The sequence below is a fragment of the Equus przewalskii genome, chromosome 13 (assembly GCF_037783145.1).
Source record: "Equus przewalskii isolate Varuska chromosome 13, EquPr2, whole genome shotgun sequence".
Taxonomy (NCBI): Eukaryota; Metazoa; Chordata; class Mammalia; order Perissodactyla; family Equidae; genus Equus; species Equus przewalskii.
In genome coordinates this window covers 34,255,732-34,282,077 of record NC_091843.1, presented here as the reverse complement: position 1 = coordinate 34,282,077, position 26,346 = coordinate 34,255,732, and the positions used below count along the sequence as shown (strand labels likewise).

At 53.2% G+C, this 26,346-nt stretch overlaps 1 long non-coding RNA gene across 1 annotated transcript in view; it reads left to right on the top strand.

Moving 5' to 3' along the window:
- Positions 1 to 6,170: 6,170 nt before the first annotated feature.
- Positions 6,171 to 26,346, top strand: part of LOC139075285 (uncharacterized) — a 29,982-nt gene continuing 9,806 nt past the window's right edge. Inside the window, exon 1 of the long non-coding RNA XR_011525519.1 lies at positions 6,171 to 6,292. This is a non-coding gene — a long non-coding RNA (uncharacterized lncRNA). The remainder of the gene's footprint in view (positions 6,293 to 26,346) is intronic.

Here is a 26,346-nt window from a genome sequence, read left to right as displayed (position 1 = left end):
TGTGTGTGATTGCTATTATTATCCCATTTACAGACGGGGAGACTAAGGCTCAGGCAGGTTAAGCAACTTGCTACAATTTTCAACAGCTGTTAAGTGGCAGCGTGGATTTTGAAGCTCAAGAGGAGGGTCCAGACTCCTGTCTTAACCATAAGGGTGGTCACAGCCATGCCTGAAGCAGAGGTAGGACTTGAGTGGGCGGTGGGAGAAGTCCATTCTAGGAAGAGGACACAGCTTGAGCAAAAGCTGGTAGGCAGTGCTGCCAGATCTGTCTGTTCTTAAAAATCTCTGGTAGCCTGAGATCCTAGGACATTAAAAAACAAAGCTAGCTGTTGCCGTCTTTTCCCTCTCCCCGACCTTTAGACATCAGCCCTGGGATGGATTCCTGCCCTAGGTGTGCTGTTCTCTAGTCCTCAAAGAGAACTTCATGCAAGAGTGGACATGGAGGTTGGGGGGATGGTGCTTCTGGTGAACTGATCTTCTCCCTACCCTGGCTGGGGATGGGGGCCACTTGGGGACACTCTCTGGGCCAAGCTGGTCCTCTGCCCATCTGCATCCCTGCCTCCTGACTCATTTCATTCCAACCAATAGATTCACAGCATGCAAATTTAATGAATTGGCCAAGAAATGATTGGCTCATTTTCCCCTGATGTAATAATGCCACTATTCAAGTAACTCCTATGTACCCCACCCCCAGCCCAAGACAGGGCATTTGATCATGTTTCTGGCAAGAATGCCCAACTCCTCTATTTCCCCTTTTCTTTCTGCATTCTAAGTTGGCAAATCACTTAAAAATGCCCGACTCATCTCCCAAAGGATGGGATGTGTGGAGGACCAGGAAGCCAGACCCTTAGGTCTGAACCACCACGGTCCTCCTGCTGGCTGTGAGTAGCATCAAATCCAGGATAACAGAGCCCATTTGCTAAGAGATTTCATGAGAATCCATGTCCAAAGTCTTCCTGAAACCAAACCCCAGCCTATCGGCTGTTCCCTTCAGCCCCTAATTTAGTAATTCTATTGAGAAAAAGAGATTGTGGGTTTTTTTATTTGGTGTGATTTATTCTTTATCATATAAATAATAATAATTTACACAAAGCTCTTCCCCAAACAGAAGAGAATCTGTACATAAAAATAAACAAAAATTAAACTGAGCTGGGCCTGGTGCCCAGAAAACCAGCCAATTCCAAGCATAACCAGGGGGAAAAACTCCTCTAGGTCCTGGGAGCTCTGGGCTTTGGCTGGAATTCTGGGTGGAGGCTCTGCTCTGGGCAGCCATTGCCCTCTTTCCCCTTGTTCCCCTGCAGGATGATGGCACCCTTGGCAGCCGACATTCATGGAGAGCCAACCAGCAGGCTCTCTGGGCTGGCAGCTGGGTGGAATTTGGACCCAAAGGAATAATCAATTTTTAAAACTCCTGGGCAGTGTTGCTCGCTGCTGGCTTCCAGGGGCTGCAAGAGCTACTGCGGCTGGGAAGAGGGGGTATTGGCCACCACCCAAAGTGGGCAGAAGCTGCCTGTGCCTCCATCTTTCCCCGGTAGCTCATTAGAGGCACGGGTTGGGCAGAATATCCTCTGATCTTCTGTTCCCTTGGAGCGCCAACCCCCTCCCTGGAGGCTTGTTATTTCTATAGATATTGAAAGATGACAAGCAATCTCTTTGGCCATTGATTAATTTCCCTCAACAGACACTCTGGCTATTTGCAACTTCTCTCTCCCACCTCTTATTTGCAGAAAAGTCTCTTCAGTGGGAGACTGCCTTTCCACATTCCGGCTTTGTACCTTTATTTGAGGGAGGATATACCGCTGGAGCAGACTGTAAGCCCTCTCCTCCTGTCCCAAGGCAGGAGTTAGATCTGCATTGGTCTATAAGTCCACAGTCATTTGCAATTAGGGATTTATGGATGGTGAAGGTGATGCTGATAGTGAGCGTGATAAGGTTGAAGATGGTGATGGCAAAGATGATGGGGAATATCAAGAGAAGGGGGAGTGAAATGGCGATGCAGAGCCTGCCCCGTGTCTGGGGTGATTATCTGGCTTAGATTGAAATGGGAAATGAGAAAATGATGGATTGTGAAGGTGGTGGTGATGGCAACAATGACGGTGAGAGTAAGAAACAGGAGAAAGGGAAAGCGAAGGTCAGTGTGTGCAGGTGACGCTCCAGGTGAAGAGTGACAGCCCAGAAGGGTTAAGAGCCCAGATTCTGAGGCCAGACACTCTGCTTTCAAATTCCAGCTCTCCCGATTGCTTATAGCTTTGGTTACTTATTTAACCTCTCTGAGTCTCAGCTTCCCCATCTGTAAAATGGGGATCGTAATAGTACCTGCCTCGGAAGGTTGCTGGGAATACACATAAAGTGCCAGTCACGGTAAACTCTGTATAAAGGTGTGTGATGTGAGGTGTAGATGGGGGTTACAGCTACATCCATAGTAAGGGCCACAAAGTACAGCAGGCAGCCTCGGAAGGTCCTGCAGTCCTTGGTTGGGCTCTGTCACTTACTCTATGTGACTCCCCCTGTCCAGGGCCTCAGTTGCCTGGTGAGCGAAACAAGAATTGGAGTGAATAATATTCAGACTTCAGAAGTGCCCTTGAGCAGTGAAACTCTCCGTGTGTGACCCATACATGGCCCCGTGGGAACATCCAGACCCAGACAAGACCCTGCAGGTCTGTAGGTCCAGGTGTAGATGCAGCAGGTATACCTGTACCTGGGGTCAAACAGAGGGAGACGTGAGCAGGCTGGACGAGCCTCCTTTCGGGACTAATGGAAAGGTGAGAAGTAAGTTCCTGTCTAGGGGAGGGGGCTCCAGCTGCCCTTTATTCCAAGGCAGCCACCAGGCCCCAGAGTGCAGCCCTGCGGGGGCCGTGCTGCAGGTCTCAGTTATACTGTGACTGTGGCCACGTTGGCACCCGCTCCCAAGCTGGGCGCATGTGGAGTTTCACAAACAGAACTAGCCTTTCCCAGCTCTGCCCCTTGTTCGCATTCTCCACCAGTCTCTTCCTTTCCCCCAGGGCTGGAGGACAGATGGGAAGCAAAGGTCACTCGTGCACAGTGCCTAATTAAATCTTTACACGCCCCTCATGTTTGGGCCTTGCCCAAGAAGGTCACAGCCATCCAATGTCTCCAGAACCAACAGGTGGCTCTCAGAGGCTGTAGGGGGGGAATCGACCTCAGGAAGTTCTCTCTCCTTCTGCCCTAGAGGGAGCCCCCACTTCAGGCTCATTGGTCCCTGAAAGTCAGGGGTAGGGGAGTGGACTTGGCCTTCAGTGTCAAGTCAAGTGTCAGGGAGGGAGCCTTCATCAGTCCCTCACCTCTCCTCCTGACGAGGTGCTGTGGGCTCCCCAGCATCAGCCACTTGCCCTCCTGGAGGAAGGAGAAGAGCCCCGCCATGTCCTCAGGTCCAGTCCCGGAACTGTTACCGACATCTGGTCTATGGTCCTGGCATGTCTGGTGTGTCTGCCCTCCAGCCACCACTTGTTCTGGTCACAGTCCGCCTGGGCTCCGTGGACTGTGGGCTGTGCGTCTGTACGTATGCATTTGGTTGATGCTTCGAAGACTTAATGCAGATATTCACAATCCACTTACTGAGCTCTTACTACGTGCCAGGCTTCATGCTAGATGTTCCACATGCATCCTCTCTCTCTGAATCCTCATTGTCAGATGAGGAAACAGACTCAAAGAGAGGTTAGGTCACTTGTTCAAGGTCACACAGTTAGAAAGCATCAGAGTCTAGATTCACAGACTTCCCTGATGCCAAAGGCTGTGCTCTTACCCACTAAGCTATGCGTCACCTGGATGGACGTGAGGTCCCCCTCCTGACACTCAGTAAACAAGGTGTGCTGAGAACATGTGGAGAGCCAAGAGGTGGCCACCCTCAGGCCTCAGATCCACCTGTCCACCTATGATCTCCTGTCCACCTGGGACTGTCCAGGGAGCCTCTCAGGAAAGCTGGAGCAGAGCCCAGGGCTGTCCAGACAGCTCAAGGAGGCTGCCAAGTCTCTGCTGAGTCAGCAACCCCCACCTACAGGCCGCCACCACGAGCTCACTGGGAGAACTAGCCCAATACTTCTCCCCAGCCCCTGCCCCCTCCAGCAAAGTGACCCTCTTTCACCTTCAGAGTGTTCCCTGCAGTACTCCCAGGCTCCCTTCCTCCTGTGGCCCCAGACCTGTATGGTTAGACTGGTCCAGCTTGTAAATCTCCCAGTTGGGCTTCTCTTTAGGGTCACGGCTTCAGATGCATCTCTGCATCTTGCCTGTACTTTTACATATCAAATGAAGAACGGAGTCTCCTCGTCGCTCTTCTGGATGTCCCCCTCCCGCCCCCCACCCCACCCCCTGCACCTTCTCCCTGCTCACCAGCTGCACAGGGCAGTGGGGGGCAGGGGGTGGTCTGGCGGAAACCAGCTTGTTTCTGAGGCTGGAAAACAGAACTGTAGGAAATTAGCAGGCTGAGAAATGTCTGCTCGGCTCAGCGTTTGTTTTGCGTTCTCAGTCTTTCTGCAGCTCCCCTTCCTGCCCCTGCCACCTCAGTCCAGCTTCCCCACCACCATTCAACGTGGGCGCCTGGGGCTTGGGGTTGTGTGTCTGGGGCTTTGCAGGAAGGTGCAGCTTGGGATGTGTGTGTGTGTTTAGGGATGGCAGACCTGCCCCTCCTTCCAAGGCAGCTCAGCCAGAAATGCCAGCGGCAGAGACAATTGTGCGGGTGGGGATGCTGAGCGAGGAGCCGGCGGAGCCCGAGGGCAGGCAGAGAAGCACCACACAAGAAATTGATTCCATTAAAAAGTAATCTTAAATTTAATAAAAGTTATGATTTGATTATAGCCACAGAACCTACAGGCAACTGGGAAAGGGGGGATGGGTTCTAGTGATGGATAAACAGAAAGGAAAAAAAAAACAAGAAGGGAAGGGGAGGGGAAGAGAGATGCTTAGGTTTAGATGGATGAGAGGATGGAAAGACCTGGGGGTGGAGAACGAGACCATTTTCTCTTCCTCAGATGGAAGGAAAAAAGCCTGTGGCTGGTTTCCAAAGAGGAGGCAAAGTGAGGAGTGAGTGAGGAGATTCAAGGAGCTCTCAGGAGACAGATCTGTCAGAGGAGGCTGTGCCGTGGAGGCAAGGCCCGGGAGAGGTGGATACAAAGGAGGGATGGCCCTGAGCCCAGGTAACTAGGTGAGGAACACAGAGTACCAACTGAGCAGTCAGGCAGGCTGTCCTAGGTCTGGATTCCAGGTCAGCCTCTTCTTAGCAGCGTGATTTAACCTTAAAGACCCTCAGTTTCCTCATCTGCTGAATGGGGCTATGGCGATCCATAGCTCCCACCTCACAAGGTGGTTGTGAGGATGAATGAAACTGCAGGTGCAGTATCTGGCGTCTCCTTGGTGCCCAGCAAAGGGTAGTTCCCTTCTCATCCCTCCCCTGCTGGGGGGGGGGGTCATTGCACCCCCGCTGCCCCGTCCCATTTATTTACAAGCACTGGTCAATCCTACCCCTTTCTTTTATTCTTTTTGCAGCAGTGGTGACTAAGGGGCCTTCCTCTCCCACCTGCACACAAGGAGTTGGTCCTCCTGGGCAGAGTCTCATGCTTTGGCCTTAGCCCATCTCTCTACAGCATGAACAGGGCATGCACAAAGTAGGGCAGCCACTCGCTCTAGGACCCACTTCCATTAGGGCTAAGGGACCATCCAGGGGACACATTTCCCTGCCCAATCCCCACCCCCACCTGCCTTTTCTCTTATGCTCTCATGCTTAGCCATAGAGCTGAAACTCTCCCAACCCCTGAGAAGTGTCCTTTGGGTGAGACTGCTCAGACCTAGCCCTTGGCCACCACAATCAGCTCCTATTATGCACAGCATTTGGCTCTCAGGCAAGCCTTCTGTTGCTTCCTTCCAACAAGTCTGAGCTCTGTCTCCAGGCCAGGCGGAGGGAGCCGGGGGCCTGCAGGGTCAGCACCAGCACCAGTGAGTGGGGCCTGGGCAGGAAGCCAGGACATCACTGGGAGATGCTAAGTGAGGCCAGAGCCAGAGAGCTCAGCTACCCTGAAGTCCAGGAACTGGGAACCAGGAAATATAGTCACGGTAACAGGAGTCTCCAGGGGACACAAGAAATCATTCTGGGGATAATGTGACCAGTTCTGCTCCGTCATCTCCGCCCCTTCCAGGCCATTTTTAGCAAAGTAGCTCCATCTGAATTCATTCTTGCCCTTTGGAATATTAAATATGCCTGCTGGTTGGAGACACTGAGGAAGCAAGGACTGGTGGTATTAGTGTCTGCATTTTACTAATGAAGAAACTGAAGCCAGAAAGGGTAAGTTATTTCCCCCAGACCACACAGCTTGTAATAGATGGATCTGGAACTGAAAACCAAATGTTCAGATTCCAATTATGGCTCATTCTTACCAGGCCCCCACAGCCTCCCTGACCAAGCATCACTCATCATGACTATGTCTACCAGAGCCCTTGTCACCACGCCTGTCACCATGCTGCTCAGCTCCACCTCTTTGCCAAAGTCACCACACTGGTCCCCACTGAAGCAGCCTCTGGGCTCATGCACTCATCCTCTTCCAGGAAGGGCAGCCCAGTCTCAGAAACTCATGTCCCTGTCATCTGTAGAAGGAAGAAAATATAGCCCTGAAGTTCAGGGAGGCACCTAGAGAGAGTGGAGCACAATGCTCTGTAGCCAAGGGGCGCTCAGCATTGCCAGGGGTCTGACTGGGATGATGAACACAATCTGGCCATTACCCTGAAGGATGGCCACCCCCACCAACTTTCCAGATCCTTCGCAGAACCACCCTTCCCTTGAACTGAGATGGACACGCCACCTGCCGGGCCGGGGTCTCCAGCAGGGCTGCCCTGCAGTTTTCCTTGTGCATGCTGGCTCTCTAAGACAGACGCCTCGCTCTGCTGCCCAACCTCAGTCCTGTCTGCCGTATGTTTCTTGTTCTGTTCTCCTTGCAGAGAGCAGTCCAGCCACTCCCTGTGACAAAGTCCAGCCATCCTACTCTTTTTCTTGTGGAGGATTCCCTTCCTCCTCTGCAGAGACTGAGAACATGCAAGGCAGTGGCTAGGCTGAAGGGATCATTTGTGAAAGGTCCTCCAGTGGACGACCCCAAGGCTGTGTTCCCCAAAGCACATCCTTATGCTTTCCTTGAAACAGTCCCCAGCCCTTTACGCTTTCCTTGAAATGGTCCCTAGCTCCAAGAACTGCTTAGGTGACCTTTAGAAGGAGTCACCGTGGAGTCTTGACTTCTGCATGACATTCACTAATAAAGCACCCTCCCCAGTCTCTCCCCAGAGCTGGCCTCCCATGATGAGTGCAGAAAGGGGTCCAGGCAGGGAAAGGGCGCTAACATTGGCCAAGAGCCTACTGTGCGCCAGGCCTGTGCCAGAGGCTTGACCTACAGGATGCCATTTGGTCCTTGCAATAGCCTTCTGAGGCAGCTCTTATGATCCCCCACTTTGCATTGAAGGAAACAGAAGCTCAGGTAGGCTAAGTGACTTATCCAAGGTCACACAGAAAGAAAATGACAGAGCCAGGATTTGAACCTGAACATGCCTGACTTGAAAGCCCATGCTCTTTCCACCCCACTGTCTTTCATCTCTGATTCAGTCCCAGGGAGGGCTCCTTCACAGGAAAAAGGTCTCCTCTCCAACTTGGCAGTATCTTTCAAAATGAAAAATTCATACACACTTTGAGCCAGCAATGTCTCTTCTAGGAATGGATCCTCAAGAAACACTCACACATGTGCACAAACTGTTTTAGGTGTTGGCTGCACAAAATGTATTAGATGTCCTTGTTTGCAACAGTAAAAAAACCCAGAAACAACCTAAATGTCCATCAATAAGGGAATAGGTAAATAAACGGAATTACCATGTAGCTGTAAGAGAGGAAGGGGCAGACCTAAACTGGACCAGCATGGAAAGCTCTCTCAGACATAAAGTTAAGGGGGGAAATAACACCTTGAATATTGTATCTATTTATACATATTAGATTTTATATATACGTATATATTACATATAGGGTTTTTTTTTTTTTAAGGCATTGATTGTTTCCTAGTGAGGGGATGTGGGAAAAGGTGAGGAAGGATCAAGAGGGACAGAACAGCTCTCGGATCAGGAACCAGACCCTACACCCTCTCTGTCTGTCTTTAGGGCCGTGTCCTCCCTCTCACTCCCGACATCAGCGCTCCTGGGGCAAGGGAAGGGAATTTCTTATCAGCTCTGGGCATGACTTCCTGGAACCAACCCCATCCCCACCTGGCACCTCCCACAAGCAGGAGACTAGACCCAGCGTTGGTGGCCCCCAGGAGGTCATCTCGCCGCTAGGTTATAATCAATGGGGTTTCAATGCATCCTGTCCCTACAGGTGGGAGGGAAACTTGGGGTCACCCTTTCCGTGTTGGAGTTTGTGCAACCTGGACTGTGTACGAGTCAAGTTTGTGACTTAGTTCCTCCTTCTGTCTCTCTTGTTTATCACTAAGTTTTGTATTCCGTGAGTCAGACGAAGGCTGAGGCCATCTGATAAGGAAGGGCGGGGGCAATGCTGAGTGCGTGTGACAAGCAGAGATTGGTTGAATGTTTTGTCTGTAAAGATTCGTTTTGTTTATGTCATAAGAGCTGTTCATAGGGATGTCCGTTGTAACTGGGTGCTGACTGTCTGGATAGACTCCATCTGACTGTGCCTTCCTCCCCACCCCAAGGAGACCCACAGTGCAGACTCGGGGTTCAGATGGACTCTGTCGTTATGCAGACAGACAGCCTATGTAGCAGTAAAAAAGCTTTCACCCCACATCAGATTGGCCTGGAGAATCATCTTTAGCTGTGTTTTCTTTCCAATAAATTCTGGTATTCCTGCTTCACTGTCAAATGTCAGTTCAGTGATCCTAACGGACCAGCCCTCCCACACACACACTCTGCTTTCCCATCAGACTTAGTCCTCATCCATGCAACTGTCACTCTCTCGCTGGGTTGTCTTTCATGTCTCTTCATGTTCTCTAAGCTGACTTAGAAGCTCTTGGAAGCAAGTCCAGCTCAAACGGGCTCAAGCTTTTTTCCTCACATAAGTGAAAAATCCCAGGAATGGACTTCAGGCATAGCTGGATCTAGGTACTCAGATGATGTCATCTGGCATCTGTCTCTCTCCAACTCTTGGCTCTGCTCTCCTTTGTGTTAGCTTTACCCTCTGGTAGCCACTCCCCAAGTGGTTTAAGCAGCTCTGGGGTTAAACCTATCGATTGGCAAACCCAATGGAAAGAAAGAACTCCTTCTCCAATAGTTCAGCAAAAGGTCTAGTGCTAATCTTACTGGATCAACTTTAATTGAATCCTGTGGCCCAGGTATGGAAGGCACAGATGGGTCAGCTCTAGTCATGGGCCCAACGTGAGGTCTTGGGTAAGGTCAGGTAAAGTCAGCCCTTTCTAAACCACATGGACAGAGATAGGGAAGGGGTGGCTCCCTAGGGAAAATCTGGGAGTGCTCAGTAGCAGAAGGAAGATGGGAGAGTGGGATGGCAAATCAACATGACACTGACTTAGAAGAGGTCTTCACTTCTCTAGGTCTCAGTTTTTTCTCATGAAAAACCAGGCGTGCTGTCCAGATCTGATTCTCTGCTCTTGGACACTCAAAGCCTGGTTTGAGAGTGTCTTCTTTTCACAGCCTTGGGCAGCTGATCTAGGTTACAGCAACTCCCAGATCTTTTTATGTCACCACCATTCTCACCACCCCCTTCCCCATTTCTGCTCCCAGAGGAGTTGCCGTGGTACAGACCAGGAGGGGAGGGAGAAAAGAGAAAGGAGGAGATGGGATGGGAAAAGAAGAGAAGAGAAGAGCAACAGAGACAGAGAAAGGGAGGGAGGCAGGTGCTCATGAGCAAACTTCCAAGGCTGCGCTGGGCACCTCGGCCCCCTCCGCTCCCTGCCCACATCCCCCAGCCTGTGAGTGGTGCGTCATGGCTTAGCTATGCCAGCACCCTGGCCAGGCTGGGCTCCAAGCCCTGACTGCTTTGTCAGGGCATCGTTATCCCCCTTCTGCAGCACTTGTCACCTGGAGGTTCTTTCTTCTCCTCTGGCACACACCAAACCTGCACACAGGTGCCTCTGTGTTCACCTCCTGCTGGGCCCTCGGCTCCTCCTAACTGCCACCTTCTCCAGGGTCCGCTCCACTGCTGCATGCTCAGTGCCTTTGCCCCTGTGGGTGCCGGCCCTGCCCCAGGCCCATTCCCCCCTCCTCTTGTCTCCCTCTGACTGGGTTCTCCACTCTGTCTAGAGAGAGCCAAGGCCTCTGCTCCAGGGAGCCTCCTTGTTCTCCCTGGGAGGACAAAGGTGGAAGAGGTTGGAGGACACACAACCAGAGTTATGGGCAGATTCAGTCAACTGCTGACTCAGAAGGGAGCCCTCACCCAGTGTCCCGTCTGTGGTGCATCCACAGTCTTCTCCAGAGCTTCAGGTGCTGCTCCTTTACTGCTTGTCCCACACTTGACCGGTTATCCCATACTGAGACCCATTTTCCCGGGGGTCCCTTGTCTTTGTCTAGTTTTACAACTTTTACCTGGGTTTTAGGAGACAGAAAAGAACCTGAGATCTGCCTCCACTCACTGTGTAAAGTCTCTTCCCTTCTGGCCTCCTCAGCTGCTCCACAATGAAGAGGTTGAAACTAGATCAGGGATGTAAATGATGCCACCATCTACATGCACACCTGCCACCATTTCTAATCCAGCGCCCGTGGCAGACATTACTAATCAATAATGGCACTCTCTTCTCAGGACACACTCCAGGCAGCTGCTACTCATCATTCAGCATTAGCTTGTGACTTGAAACTTCTTTGTCACTCCTGGACTGGTTGATCTCTAAGGGCCCTTCCAACACTGACAGTCAAGGATTCTTTCAGCCTAGTTGAATCAATATCACTTCACCCGTTTCCCATTTCTCCCTCCAGCTCATCTTTAGACCATCCCCATCCCTCCCTCTCTCCCATCTTGCCTTGTTTCTCAGTTCCTGCTGCTGAGTCCGTGTAAACCCTAGATGATGTCTGGGTCTCCAAGGTTCTGTTTACTGTCACTCAACTTCAGGCTCCTTGAAAGTTACATTTTCCAGGCAGTCACACTTACATATGTTGGGCGGTTCCGTGGCACTGGCTTGGGGGAGGGAGGCTGTGATAGAGGCACCAGAGACAGTCAGAGGAGGAGCAGGAGTGACGTGACCAGAGAAATATTAAGAAAGAGATAACGGAGCGGGCAGAGAGAGGGGCCAGAGTTAAATTTATGTATCAAGGCCATACTGATAGGAATGGGGAGGGGTAGTGTGAACAGAGTCTATCCTGGACCCCCAAGGTCACAGAGGCAGGGAGGATCAGGTAGGACCTAACAGCAAAGGACAAAGGGAACATATAAATTAGTAGCTCAGCTGACAAACATGAAAGGGGCCAAGGGATTCTTTGATGGGGAGGAGCGATCAAGAATTGCAATTCTGAGGGGCCAGCTGGGTAGTACAGCGGTTAAGTTCATGCGCTCTGCTTCAGCTGCCCACAGCTCCCCAGTTCAGATCCTGGGTGTGGACCTATGCACCGCTTATCAAGCCACGCTTGGCAGGCATACCCATATAAAATAGAGGAAGATTGGCCCTGAGATGTTAGCTCAGGGCCAATCTTCCTCAAAAAGAAAAAAAAAAGAATTGCAATAATGAGATGGACTTGGGTTGGGTGGTTCATGTGCGCGAAAGCATCTACTAGTTCTTGATCAGAAGAGTTTGGATCAGGAAGGTGAGTGCTGGCCAGCAGCCAATTAGAGGCTTAACGCCAAGCCTGGCCTGGGTTGCAGGACATGTCTATCCCATCAGAGCTGCCTGGAGCAGTTTTAGAATTTCAGGAAATGCTGCCAACTTTGTCTGAAGGGCACGTGCACTTGAAAGACATGCACAAGGGCCAATCAGCAGGAGCAGAGTGACCACAAGAAAGCCACTTACCTACAGGCCTGGGTTCAAATCCCAGCTCAACTACACTACCCGTGAGACTTCGGCCTCAGTTTTCTCATCTGTAAAATGAGGATGAGTAGCATCTAATCTTAGGGTCGTTGCGAGTATTGAATAAAAACGTGTGTAAAGTGCTCAGGACGGTGTCAGGCTTGTGATTGATAATAAGCGGTAGCCAGTAAGCTTGTAATGCTAGCAGTATCATTTTCGTGGGTGACCCCTTTAATTCACACTGGATATATGCCAGGTGCTGGCCTGAGTGTCCCTTGTGTGACCAACTTTACTGGTGGGATTCTCCTAGGCACACCATCCAATTCCCATGGGATGGAAAAGTCCTGTCTAAACCGAAAAGGCTGTGATTCAAAATGCCTGCTCTTGGGTGGAGACTGTTTATCGTTCAGGAAAAGCTGGACAGCTCCCCTCGGGCCTGAGAGGAAGGGCTAATACCTCCCTGGGATGCGAAAGCCAGGTGTGGGGACGCGCACTAGGGCCCAGCGACGGGTTGGGAAGGGGCCTCAAGATGCCGACCGGAGGGCAGCTTCTCAAGTCGGTCTTTGTCTCCTTCACAGTCGTGCTACAGGGCGGGGCGGGCCCTGTCCAGGCTGCCAGCCCTGCCTTCCCTGCCCTCCGAAGGAAATGGGAAGGCCAGCAGGGCTCTGCTGCTGCCTGTGAGGCTGCCTGGCTGGGGTTAGCAAGGGTCAGCCAGGCCTGTGGGCCGCAGCCTGGATGCCCATCAGCTGGGGACAAGGATCCAGGGATGAGGCTGATGGGGTAACTTCCCAGATCCTTGAACCGGCTCTCTATGCTGCTTTCTGAGGCTAGAACTTAGGGTGGTGGGAGTGGAAGGAGCCAGGGATCATCTGACCCCATGGGTGGTGCCCGTGTGTCTGCTGCGCTGTGCAGAGAGGAAGCCTAGGCCAGCAGGGGAAGAAACCCCAGCCTCCCACCACACTTCTACTCCCAGGATGTGAGGGTGCCCACCTGAGCCTTGAGGCCACAGTCACTTTCAAGATGCCCCTTCAGCAGGGTGCCACACCCTTGGGCCACAGCACAGAGGCCAAGAGGAAAAGGCTTTGGAGTCACATAGACCTGAGTTCAAGTCCCAGCTTTGCCATTTACTAGTGTGACCTAGGGCCAGGGCCAGCTCTGTGAGCAACCTGCACCTCAGGTTCCTCACCAATGAGTTAGGGATGATAAAAACGGGCTCTGACAGGATGAAGTGAGACATTTGATGCGTGTGTAGTGTTTAGCCCAGATCTGGCTCATAGTAAGTGCTTGAAAAATGTTAGCTATTATTCTTCTAATTAATTATTTCTATTGTCCGTGAGGTCCCAAATGTAGCGTGATTGAGCAGTTACACAAATTCCAGCCAGGAAGTCTGTAAGGCCAAGGTGGGAGTGAATCTTACCAAAGTGTGATTTGGTCCCAGTCCTTCTGCCACCCTGAGGAAGCAGCCCAGGCCAGTCACAGAGGCCACTGCAGAGCCCCTCTTTCCCATGGCCATCTGATCGCACTGCTGGGAAAGACAAGGGGATCTCAGATGATGCCGCTCCGGCACCCATTTGGCATAGTCCTGGCCAGGGTCCAGGAGGAGGCAGAGATGGGGAATCGATGTCTCTGAACAGCATTGCCCAAAGTGGCCGTCCGCCTACTCCTGGGAAACAGAGCAGAGGAAAGAGCCCAAACCTGCTGGAATTTCCCTGAATTCAGGGCTGGCCATGGGGAGAGGCAGCCCACCACTTCTCCAAGCAATTGCCAAGGAAGTAGGAGAGGAGGAATCGCTCACGACGACAGGCAGGGGAGGCTATGAGGAGACCCCAGACCCTCTTTGTCAGGGCCCACCCAGCAGAGTGCTCTCTCCTCCTGTGTGCATCATCCCGTTTCCAGGCCCCCCCTTCTCTTCAGGAACAGACTGCGTTCCCGTGTTTACCTGGGGGCGGGGGCTGCTGTGTCTGGATATTTCTCTGTACACAGGTCCTTCCTTGCCCCCCACCCGGCGGATGCCTGGGCTGGATTGTATATTTCCGGAGTTGCCTTCTTGAATCACAGGCTTTTATTTTTAGAAGATTACAAACGCCGGGGCTGGGAGGGGAGGCCTCGGGCCCAGAGCTGGGAAGGAGAAGCTCAGGGGTCTGAATATGGCGACTACGGGATGGAGCGGGGTTAGACACAAAGGGGAATAAGTGAGACGGTAGGAAAAGTGAGGTGAAGAGAAGAAGGGGGATCCCACTCTCCCAGCGCCCTGAGCGGGGATCAGTCTTTACCCCGCTGGGCTGGGGAGGGCGGGTGTGTGAAGGGGGACGGGTCAAGGGTCGCCTCTCCGGCATGTAGCAGCATCCCCAGGGAGGCTGAGGAGCCTGGGAAAGAGACTGAGAAAGTCACCCCTCCCCCTCCCCAGAGGCCTTTGGGACTGGGAGAGCAGCTTCCTGCACAGACAACTCCTCGGTCCCCCGGGCTGGCGACGTCTTAACCCTTCCGGTGCTGGTCTCAGGGAGAGCGGGGAGCAACACAGATGTACACACACGTTCTCGCGGGCGTGGCCCAAATGCTGTGTCCCACACAGGTGTGGGTCTTCCCCTTGCTGTCCTGCTCAGTACCCTCATCCTCTAGTCCTGACCCAGAGCCCCAGATTGCCTGAAGCGGCAAGAATTCAGCTGCTTCTCTTCTCCCAGAGCACAGAGCCAGGGAAATGGGGCGCTTCCCCCAGGGGGGTAGACATAGCATTGTTCCTTCACTGGTGGTTGGTGAGACGACATCAGACGCAACTTAGAGCTTGTCATAAGGGTTAGGAAGGACCCATCCCACGAGGAATGGGAGCCCCCTCCCCGCCCCGGGCTGAGGGAGAAACTTGCCTTAAAGTCGGGAGAACTGGTTTGCCCCCTGTCTCTGTGTGACCTTGGCGAATTACTTAACTCTCTGGGCTTTAGACACAGCCCCTGAAAAACACGAGGAAATCAGACCAGGGATGGTCTGGTGCCCTGAGGGACAGAACCTTTTCTTGGCCCTTCACTCCCTGGAGCCCCCTGACCAAGGCAGCCCCAAGTCCCCAGACACTGAACTTCAGGGCTTTCTTCTCCACCTGCTCCATGGAGGCAGGAAGCCCTTTGTTTTCCCCACCCCTGAACAGTCGTGCCCAACAGAGCCGGCACCTCACACACCCTCTTCCGACAAGCTAGTAATAAACAAGTCAATAGATGAACCACCCACCATTGACTAAGGGATGGGATGCCTTTTTCCCTTTCATTTGTCTCCTCAAGAGCATTAGACTAAGAGTCAGGAAGACCTGGCCTGGCTTCAAGTTTGGACTGTTGTTACTCGCCAGCTGTGAGGCAGGCCACACTCCCCTCCAGGCCTTGACGTCTTTTACGTGTAAAGTAGGGGTTAGAAATAAAACATCTACCTTATGGACTCGTTGGCATAAATCCAAAGAGCCTTCGTAACCTCTAAAGCAAAAGTATGATATACAAAAGCAAGAAGTATTGCCATCAGTAATATTATTGTTAATCCCAGACTTAGTCCAGGGGTGGTGCCAAGTGTGGTGGTTTTGAGCCCAAGGTGTTTTGATAGTTGTGTGACCTTGGGTAGGTTTCTTAACTTCTCTAAGCCTCAGTTTTCTCATCTGCAAAATGGGGATTATAATCTCTCTGTGAATGAGAGAGCACACATAAATGGTCTGCCCGGTGCCGACCGCATGGCAAACACCATAAACGGTGGCTACTATTATTTTCATTCCCCCCATTAACTCCTCCAGCTGCTTCACCCCCACTGCCCACCTGGAGGAGATGGTTACTTCACCCATACCTTCCTTGCCTGAGGACAGACATTCCCAGCCTCATTTGGATAAAAATGTATCTCACAGAAGCTGCCTCCCTCACAGCCCTTACAGGAGGCAGAGCAGGAATGAGTGTTGCTGAGGGGAGGCCGGAGGATGCGGGCACTCTGAAGGACTGTGTGCCAGCTGGGGGCGAGGGATGGGGGTCAGAGGCTGTCCCAACAGCCCCCACCCGCCACCGGGGACCTCAGCCACTCCGCCTGCAGGACGGGCCTCATCGATGTTGGGAGCTGCTTATCAGGTTAGAGCCGAGCCGCTGTCTCGGCTGTCTCTGCGCATTACCCGGCCCATCCGTCCCTGCTCTCCCGCGCGCCCTGCCTGCCCCCAGCTCTGCCTGCGCTAACTAGTTAATTGGATCTTGGCTAACCTGGTTATGGGCCAAGTCAGCCCAGCTCCTCTGCCTTCAGAAGCACGGTGGGGGCAGGGCAGATCGGCTGTGTATGTGTGAGTGAGCACGTGTGTCTGTGCGCAGGAGCCTGTCTTTGAGCCCTTGTTCCAATCCTTCCAGGATCCCCTGGGCCCATGGAGACCGCATCTTGGCACCGGAGGTGAGGCCAGAGCACCCTGATCCGCTGTGAGGGCACACGACCCCATTCCAAAACTCAGCTCTGCCACTAACGTAATCTCTATGACTTCGGAGTGGCTGAGCCTCAGCGTCCTCCTCTGTAAATCGTGTTATAAAATAATAAAATCTATCACCCAGGGTGGTTGTGAAGACTTAGAGAAACAGAACATCCTTTTCAGAGCCTGGCACCTAGTAGGCGCTCTGTGAATGATGACTGATGGCCATCATCATCCTCATTAGGCACCTTGGATTCCTGCCACTCCCCCTCTATCCTGGGCTGGAGGGTGGGAGAGAGCTCAGGGTGGGGGCGGGAGAGGCTTTCATTCACAGTTCCTTGCAGGTGTTTCCTCTGAGGCCGACTCCAATCTCCTCAATTGTTCCTTATGCAAATATTATGCTAATGATCACGTCAGCACACTCGTGTGCCTGGCTCCGGGAGGTGAAGGGTGGGCTGATTCCCCAGGTTCACTTTGGCTGGCCGGCCCCTTCTTCCCCCCAAGAGGAGCCAATGTGGGTCCTCTGGCAACACCAGTCCTCAGGGCAGAGAGAGAGAGAGACCCCGAGGGAGAGAGAAACAAAGAAAGGCCCCAGTCTTGGTAGGAGATGGACAGCCTCATCCTCGCCATAATCATCAACATCAAAAAGGCCTTTGGAAACGTCAGATTCTTCCCCGCCCTATGCTGGCTACTCTACAATTATAGAGGCTCAGCCAGGCCCTGGGGAGCTGGGGTGGGGGTGGGGGGGCGGGGATGGGGAGGAGTCAGAGGACCGGGAGAGGGAAAGCGAGGGTTTGCTAAAAGACAAGTGGCCATTCTCTGGTTCTTCTGGAGAGCAGGGACCACGCTCGGACCTCTCCCAGCGCTGGCTCCCAAAAAAGAGGGGAGACTGCGATTAAGAAAGTGCTGCCGAGTCGAGTCTGCCACAGGGCTGTCCTTGTCCTGCTCTGCTTTCACTTTCTGACCAGCTGCGTGACTTCACCTCTTTGTCTTGTTTCCCCAGCTATAAAATGGGCATAATAATTCCTGCAAGAATTAGATGAGATTTGCAGGCCTCAATGAAAGATGATCCTAACCGGCAAACAGAGTGACAGCGAAGGAAAAGCAAATGCCCACCTGCCCTGAGGCCCATCTGGGGGGTCAGACATAACTGGGCCCACTGCCTGGCATTGGATGTGTGATCAGTTTTCTGAACCAAGAGAAATAATAAAATCAAATGGTGTGTGCCCTCCCATACCAGGTGGGTTTGAGATTGGAGTCTCCACTGAACATTTAACCTGCCCCTTGAGTTAATGTTGGACAAGATTTACTGCTGAACCTTAGTCTTCTGGTGCTGTCCTCTGGATGGTGTAAAAGCAGAGACGGGAGGGGATGTGCAAACACAGCCCTGCAGGCACAAGGACAGCAGCAGTGAGGGGTGCTGATGAGGCCTGTGGGGAAGCAGCCCCTTCCCTATAGGGAGCCTCCTGTGTTTTGCTGAGATGTCCAGGCCTGTAGGCAGCTCTGCCATGAGCCCTCCAGTCCCTAGAGAGGAGCTCCTGGAGCCTACCCCTCGAGAAATAGTAGGTGCTCAATAAATACAAATTGGATGGACTCGGGAAACAGCCAGAAGGACGCTGCCAAATAAATAACAAATTGTGCAAGCAGCAGGCCGCTGTAATTAGATCAAAGAGGATAGTCAGTTATAATATCAGACACGTGGCAGGGTTAACAGCAATTGAGGGTGGCTATAATGAAGAGAGAGTCACCTCCTGTGCCCTCAGGGCCTTCCCTCCTCATGATGGCCTTCTGAGGAGGGCTGAACAGCCCCAAATGCCCTTGCTGCCTCAGGATCCTCCTGCCTTTGTGGTGCCCAAGATGGTCTCTGTCTTGGTGCCCCTCAGTTAGGGCCGCTGCCTCCCTCCTAGAACCCCACAGCCTTTATCTGCACTTCCATTATGATGCATATCGGTATGGAGCCCAATTAGAGTTCTTTATACTCAAGCCTTATCTCCTCTGTGGGCTTCTACACTCCCCAGGGCAGGATTTATCCTGTGCCCATTGCTGCATCCCCAGTGGTAGAAGCCAGCCCCTGTCCTGGAACGGATGCTTAATAAATGCATGTTGAAATAGAAAATTAGGGCGAAGGTGAGTTAGAGAGAAGGGAGAGAAAGACATAAGAGAGAGGGAGAACAGGCTATCTCAAAGAAGGGAGAGACAGAGGAGAGGGGAAAAGGAGGAAGGAGAAGAGGAAGGAAGGATGAGGGGAATAGCAAGGCGGCCAAGTCTGTTCTTTGGATCAGGGACACAAGCCTAGCCCTGCCTTTGGTGCTTATAGTCTGCTTGGACAGATGAGGTGGTCACACAAAGAGCCCTGCCCCTGTCCTTCTGCCCTGTGGCTGGCTCCTGTGTCCCCGGCCTGGACCTGCTCTCTCTGCCCTGTCAGCCCAGGCTCCCCTCATTCCCCGGCTCCCTTTGGCAACCCACCTCTGAAGAGGTGCCCCGGGGTGCCATCCAGGGGTTGGGGGCTGGGCAGGAACCACGCCAAGCCAGGGAGCACGGCCAGGAAGGAGTCAGTGAGGCAGATGCCGCCCCTCTCCTGCTGCCTTGATTAGAGAAATTGAGATGTTAATAATATTCTGAGATGCAAGGTGCTAATTAAAGTTAATTACTGTTTCCTTGTGAAGTAACCTCTCCTCATGTTTACCAGGAGCAAGGCTGCCAGCCGCTCCCCTGGCTCGTGCCAATCACAATGCCCGTGCTCAGTGTCCCCACATCCTCACAGGTGCCCTCAGCTGCCCCAGCCCAGGCAGGCACCACGATCTGAGGTTCCCAGGTCCTGCCTCTGGGTGTGGTACCAGACCAGCCCTGCTGAGGGGGCACATGGGCGGGAATGTCCTGTGGGGCTTGGGGATAGGACTAGTGGCCTCAGGGGCTGACATGCCTGTCCTCTGTCTCCTCCTCTCCTGCAGAGTCTTGCCCTGTCTCTTTCCAGTTCCCGGACCTGGAGCAAGTTACTTAACCTCTTAGAATCTCAGTTTTCTTATCTGTATATGGGGCCAATAATTCCTACCTTGTACAGTTGGTGTGAGGATCAGATGAGACACTGCCTGTAAAATGCTCAGCACAATCACGGAGCTGGAATTTAATAAGGTCTCAATTAAGGTTAACTCTGATTATTGTTGTCTTTGTTAATAATCCTCTCCCTCCCAAATCCCTCCTGTGTGGTCTGGCTGCAGGACTGGGGGTGGGTCATTTGAGCAGACACATGTCCTCTACACATACTGGAACACCACCCCAGGCACACTGCACACATAGTCCCACACCAACACACCTAGGAAGCACACACCATGCTTCTGGAGAGCCTCCTCCTCCCTGGCCCCCTGACACATCCTCTTATGGTCCTGTCTCTGTTCTCAGCCTCACCCAGGGAAGTAGCGAGAAGAGGAAGCTGATAGAGCTCTCTCAGGAGTAGAGTTGTGCAAAGCCCAGAATATGTGTGTGTGTGTGTCTCCACTCTTGTGTTCCAGGCTTGGTAGGGCTTTAGGGGAGAGGCCACTCTCTTGGGATCCAAGTCGGGTTGCCATGACAACCACTGCAGGTGCGCACCTCCAATCTCCTCCGTTCCCCCAGCCACCCATAGCGACTCTGACCAATTCTGGGGGAGACACTATCTCTCCAATGGGAGTCTCCCCATCCCCACCCCAGGCTACCTCCCCTATCATTTTCCTGCCTTTTCAGGAAGCCCCTGGGCTGGGGAGAGGGCCAAGGGACAAGGTAGACCCCTGTGAGAGGATTCCTTCTTCAGTCTCGGCTTCCTCTGGGGGCTTAGTGCTAATGAGTTAATATTGCTGTCACCTCTGATTTGGGAGGATGGCGGCTTCCGAAGGGGCCTCCCTGGGTATAGCATGCGTAATCAAGGGTCATAACCCTCCTGCTGGTTTTGTGTACTGACCCCCACCCCCCTTCACGAGGATCCCTGGCTCTTTCTCTGAGGGCAGCACTGGCCAGCCCAGCCTGGGGCATTTCCTGTTTATGGGCTAGGAGGGCAAGGGAAGGGGAACTGAGGCTGAGCATCTGGCCCAGATTTGGGAATGAGGGTGGATCGGAGGGACATGAATGGCATCAGCAGGCCTTGGGAACCCCCATGGCTCAGCTGTTCCTGGCGGGTTTCTGCACTCCACTCACTCTGGCCCCAAACCCAAATTCTAAGCGTTAGCCTTGCTGAAGGCAGACTCTGTCCTTGGCTTGCTATTCCAAGCCCTGACCTCCTCCTGCCCAAAGCCCCTGCCTCCAGCCCCTCTGGGGGCCTGGATGCCTTCCCCCAAAGACCATGCCTCATGGATCAGCTCCATCTCCCTCCATCCCAGGCCCATCCTCACACCCACCTCTTCCCCAGTCTCCTTCTCATCTCCATTCCACCCACTCCACCCACCTTCCACACCTCCTTCCGTCTCCACAGCCCTTCTCACCTACATCCCTACTCACCTTGGCCCGCCCTCCCTCTGCCTCCCTGTTCTTGCTCTGGCTGCAGAACCCCCAAGCAGATTTCCTCCTGTACATTCATTCATTCATTCAGCAGATATTTGGGGGGGGGGGAGCGGGGTGAGGAAGATTGGCCCTGTACCAACACCTGTTGCCAATCTTCCTCTTTTTGCTTGAGGAAGATTGTTCCTGAGCTAACATCCATGCCAATCTTCCTCTACTTGCGTGTGGGCTGCCGCCACAGCTTGGCTTGATGAGCAGTGTGTGGGTTCACACCCGGGATCTGAACCTGTGAATCCCAGGCTGCCAAAGCAGAGCACATGGACCCAACCACCAAGCCACAGGCAGGCCCCTCAGCAGACATTTTTGAGTGGTAGTAAATAAGTTAAACAAGATTCTTGCCCCCTGCGAGCTTTTATTCTAGTGGGAAGAGAGAAATTGAACAAATGAAATAATGATAGATTGGGATAAGGTCAAAGAAAAGGACAAAGGGGAGCTATGACAGAGATTACAGGGGCACCTTCTAATCCCCTACTTAGATCTGGAGTCAGGAAAAGGGTCATGGAGAACAGCCAACAGGGGCCACCTGGAGGCAGAGACTTGGCAGAGGCAGTCCCCCAGCTCATGTGTAAGCAGTGGACACAGAAGCCACTAGACCCTGCTGCTATCTGCCCGTTCCCCACCTGTTTTGATGGATACCTTCCTCCTCAGTCAACCATGACAGATAGAAACATAAAATCACGGAGACCTCCTCCCCGCCACCCCTCCCCTGCCCTGCTCCCAACCCATCAGCTTTTTCCAACTACTTGGTTCTCCTAACGGTGCTGAGGAGGAGAGGGGCAAGGGCACCGCTCTAAGTGACCATGTCAAAATACAGCCTCAAACCTCAGCAAACTGCTACAGCTGCAAGAAAGAAAACATGCATGCGCCAAGAGAGTTAGGGAGGGATTCTGGCCGGGAAAGGGTTCACTGGGGGCAGTTTTCTGAGGGTGCAGTGCTTTGAGAGTTGGTGCACGTGCAGAGGGCACTGGGCATGTGGAACAGCTCCAAGCCACATGGAGTTGCAAGCACATTCACAAACACAGCTTGGGGACTTTGCCCCTCCCAGTGCTGCAGCCCCATGAAATATTTAGGCTTCTGGACGCTGCTCATCCCTTAGTGTTCCCCTCAGTAAGTACACTTCCCCTACATCATTTATGGCTGTCCCCTTTCCTCCTCTTCCAGGGCTGCAGAGGGAAAATCAGACTCCAGACTGGAGGAGGGTCTGTCCCAACTCCTTAGGCAGGGGGCAGGATCCATGCCTAACCTCCCACACAATACTCCCTCTACACAGAGACACCCACTGAGCAGCCTTGGGAGCAGGCAAAAGGGTGAGTCTAAGAACTGAGATGTAAGTTTTGGGCCAGAAGAATGAGACAGCAGAGGGACTGGCCCGGTGGCATAGTGGTTAAGTTCACATGCTCCACTTCGGCAGCCCGACGTTTGCAGGTTTGGATCCTAGGCGCAGAACTATGCACTGCTCATCAAGGTATGCTATGGCAGCATCCCACATACAAAATATTAGCTCAGGGCCAATCTTCCTCACGAAAAAGATAAAATAAAATAGACATTAAAAAAAAAGATTTTAAAAAAAAGAATGGAGAAGCAGAATAGTGAGGAGGTTTGGAAGATGCAGCTGTCCTGGTGCCTGAGGGGGCCCAGGTAAAGGAAAGGAGTCTGGGAAATGACAAAAGCCACCGTTTATTGAGCACTTACAATTTATGGTGCTAAGCAGTTTACATGCATTATTGTCTTAAATCCACAGAACAAATTTAGGATTTAGTATCCCCATTTCATAGCTGGAGAAACTGATGCTCAGAGAGGTTAAGTAAATTGTCTAAAGCAATCCAGACAGTCCAGCTGCAGAGGCCAAGCTCCATATACTCCAGAGAGGTGGATAGGCTTAGTTAGGGGTGGGAATAGAGATGTGTGTGTGTGGCAGGGGAGTCATGCCAGAGCAGTGTCTGCCCCATTCCCTCTTACTCCCAAAAGATGAGGCTACTCTCAATATCATCCCCTCCTCCACTCCAAAGGGGATCAGCCCCCGCCGGAACTCCTGAATAGTCACCTGTTTGTTAGACATTGTTGGCCAGAGACTAAGACACCCTAAGGAAGGGGAAAAAGGAAGGTGAGGAGATAGAGAGAGAGCAGGAGAGTGAGGGAGAGCTAGAGAGAGAGACAGAGACAGGCAGAGACACTGGGGCAGAGCACAAAGCAGGTGAGTGTGAGGGAGCACTAGTGACAGCTGGACAGAGGGGTCAGAGTGACCCATAGCCTGGACAGTTATAGCCCAGCCCAGCCACTGGATGATGATAGAATGGAGGGAAGGTGATAGAAGGAATTCCCACTCCCCACCCCGACCCAGCTCTGTCTCCACCCACCTTCCCCCTCCGCACCCCAGCTCTCCTTCCCCTCCCCCACTGACTTCTCCGGAACAATTCTAATTAGACTAAGTGACTAAGAGGCGGTTTCAGCCTGAACAGCCAATTAGGCCGGGAGGAAGGGAAAGTAGCTCTCCCTAGTCCCCCACCCCCACTCACCTCCCTCTTGCCCGGACCAAGGATTCTTAGCTCAATACTCCAGACTGTCACTCAAGTTGCCCGGATCCTGCTCCTCCCTTATTGTCCCCTTTGCCCCCATTACCTGTGGCCAGACAGCCCCTAGACGGCTGCTTAGTCCCCACCTTGAGCCCCTCCATCCTCAGGCTCTGAGTCCATTCAAGTCTTCCTGTCAGGGGGTGCAAGGAAAGAGTGGGGGCCTCCTGGGGGGCCATCTTTCTGAGTCTCTTTATTTCTGATGTTTCTCCTCTCTCTGTGTCTCCCCCTCTCTCTCCTCTGGCACTTATTTCTAACATCCATGGACCAGGCCTACTGGTCGCCATGGAGACGCAGTGTGCAGCTGGATGGTGAGTGTGTGAGGGGAGCTGTGTGTGCTCTGCAGCACGGGTGGCTGTGTGTGAAACGCATCCATGTGTGAGGAAGCATTCTTCGGGGTGTTTCTAAAGTGAGACCCAGGCCAAGGGGGAGACTCCGAAAGACCCCAATGACCCTAAATCCCTTGGCCCTATTTATCTGGCACACATGGTTTCCCTCAGGCCTGCAGGTCAGATAATGAATTCTGTTCAGTCCAGGCTCTGGATTGGCAGACTCTGGAGGGGCCCCAACCTGCCCCTCCTGTCCAAGGAGAGGATTGGGAACCCCGGGAAAGGAACAGGAGCGGACAGAGACCTTTCCTGTATAGGACAGCTGGAGTGAAGATTAAGCTGTGCAGATGGGCCGCCTGATAAGAGGCCAGCAACTCCCTCCCCGCCTCGCCTCTACCAACCCCACTCCCACTCCCGGGGCTGGGGGTGGGGAGGTTGGACCAGCAAGCCAGAAATTCCCCTCTGCTTCCGTTTACTTCACCCAGTCTTTCTCCAGAAAGTTGGGGGATGTGAGACCTAGGTGCCTGCCCTCAGGAAGCTTAGCATCTCAGAGGAATCAGGCTAACTTCTCTATCATCTCCCATCTCAGGGCCTCGGCAGCTGCAGTTTTCCTATACCTGGACCGCTCTGTTCTGAGCTCTAAATCTTCAGGTTTCTCAGAGAAGCTTCCGGGGCCACACTGAGTAAGGCAGCCCCTTCTCTCCCTTCCAGTTATCCTCCTTCATGTCCCACTGTTTGCCTCCTTCACAGCACTTTTACACAATCTATAATTATCTCATTTGTTTGTTTATTGTCTGTCTTCTCCAGTGGAAGGTAAGTTCCACGAGACAGGAGGAACCATGCCTGTCCAATTCAGTGCTGTAATGCCAGCACCTGGCACGGGGCCAGCCACATAGTAGTGTTAAATAGAGTGGACGAATGATTTCATTGAAGCCCCACAATAAGCCTTTGTGATGGTAACTATTATTATCCCCATTTCACAGATGAAGAAATCAAGGCTCAGCCACATGCCCAAGGTCACACCATTAGGGGCCCAGCCAGATTTCTAATGCAGGTCTCTGATTCCAGGTGTGATGGAAGGAGGTGGGGACCAGCTTTCCTAACCTACACTGCACCTGGCTCCTCTTCCCATCTGTCTGTGGGTGTCTCCACTCCCAACCCAGGCATCCCCAGAGACACCTGGGCAGAGAAGGGAGGAGGATGGTTATAACTGTAAAGAATGTAAATCTGACCTTTTCTTTCAGAGGCTTAGAATCCCTCTATGGCTCCCTCTTTCCCTTTTTAGGCTGACTAGCAGGCCCTTCTCTTGGCCCCTGCCTTCCTCTCCAACTGCACCTGCCCTCCTGAACAGCCTCACCTTCTCCTCCTCCACCTCCAGGCCCTCGCACACACTCCTAGCTCCACCTGCAAGGCTCACCCCTTCCTCAGTGGGCTAGTCCCCATCTGCCCTTTGAAACTTGGCTCTGGCACCACCCCTTCCACGAAGCCTTTTGGACTCCTGCTGGAGAAGACACCTCCTTTGGCTCTCCAGCTGGAATGTACACTCAGGGGAGGGCTGAAAACACGATGTGGTCATTGTTCACCTGTCTGCCTTTCCCACAGAGACTGTGTGTCATTCTCAGGGTGTCCCAGTACCCTGTGTGGGCTGGCACAAGGGAGAGGCTCAGGAAATGTTTGTAGAATGAGTGAACCAACCAGGGGCCAGATTTAATACCCAAGTCCCTTGACCCCTGACATATTTCACAGGTCTTGACCTTAATAGGAAGAGCTTGTCAGCCCACCACTGTCTGGCCAAGTGAGGGGTGGGGGTGATGTGGGGCCCTCCTGCTGATTCAGCATCTCCTCTAATCAGGAAGTGAGGCCTCACGGTTAGGGGCCGGTCACCCTGGCCACTGGTAGAGGGGTTTGTAATTCTCTAACTGGAGGATTGGTGGGGTCACGGGGTTGCACACTGACCCTGGGGGGCTGACCTGAACCCTTGTGGATGCAGAGGCTGCCAAAACGGCCTTTGCCCTTCCTTTCCCTCTCCTCGCCCCCTACGCCCAACACTAGACTCGGCTACGCCCCATCAAAGCCTGATCTTGGCGATGTCTTCTTCTTCATGCCCCACCCCTATCCCCCAGCCCGTCTCCCACAGCAGATCCATCCACCTGTCTCCGAATGTAGCGTGGGGACCTGGGTGGGCGCCAGGCTCTGTGAAGCCCCACCTATGGGAATGGATGAAGGGGCGCCCGCGACCCCCGCCGTACCCGCGGTCGATCCAGGTTTACACGGAGGCTCATCCAGGATTAGTCTCTGCGCTCGGCTAATCCCAGCGGCTGAACCGACCCCGGGTCCGGGAGCCAGGCCCACGGGGCGCGGGTGGGGTAAGGGGCACGCGGGCCGAGCGGAACCGCGCGCGGGGGAGGGGCGCCCCGGGAGGCGGGGCAGGGAAACCTGCTGATCCGGTCTCTGTTCTTCGACCTCTCCGGAGCCGGGTGTTTACCCGGGAGCCGGACGGAGGAGGCCGGGGCCGCTCGGCCCGGAAGCTGGGGGGAGGGGAATGCAGTCGGAGACGGGGGCTGAGACCTTTTCGGGTC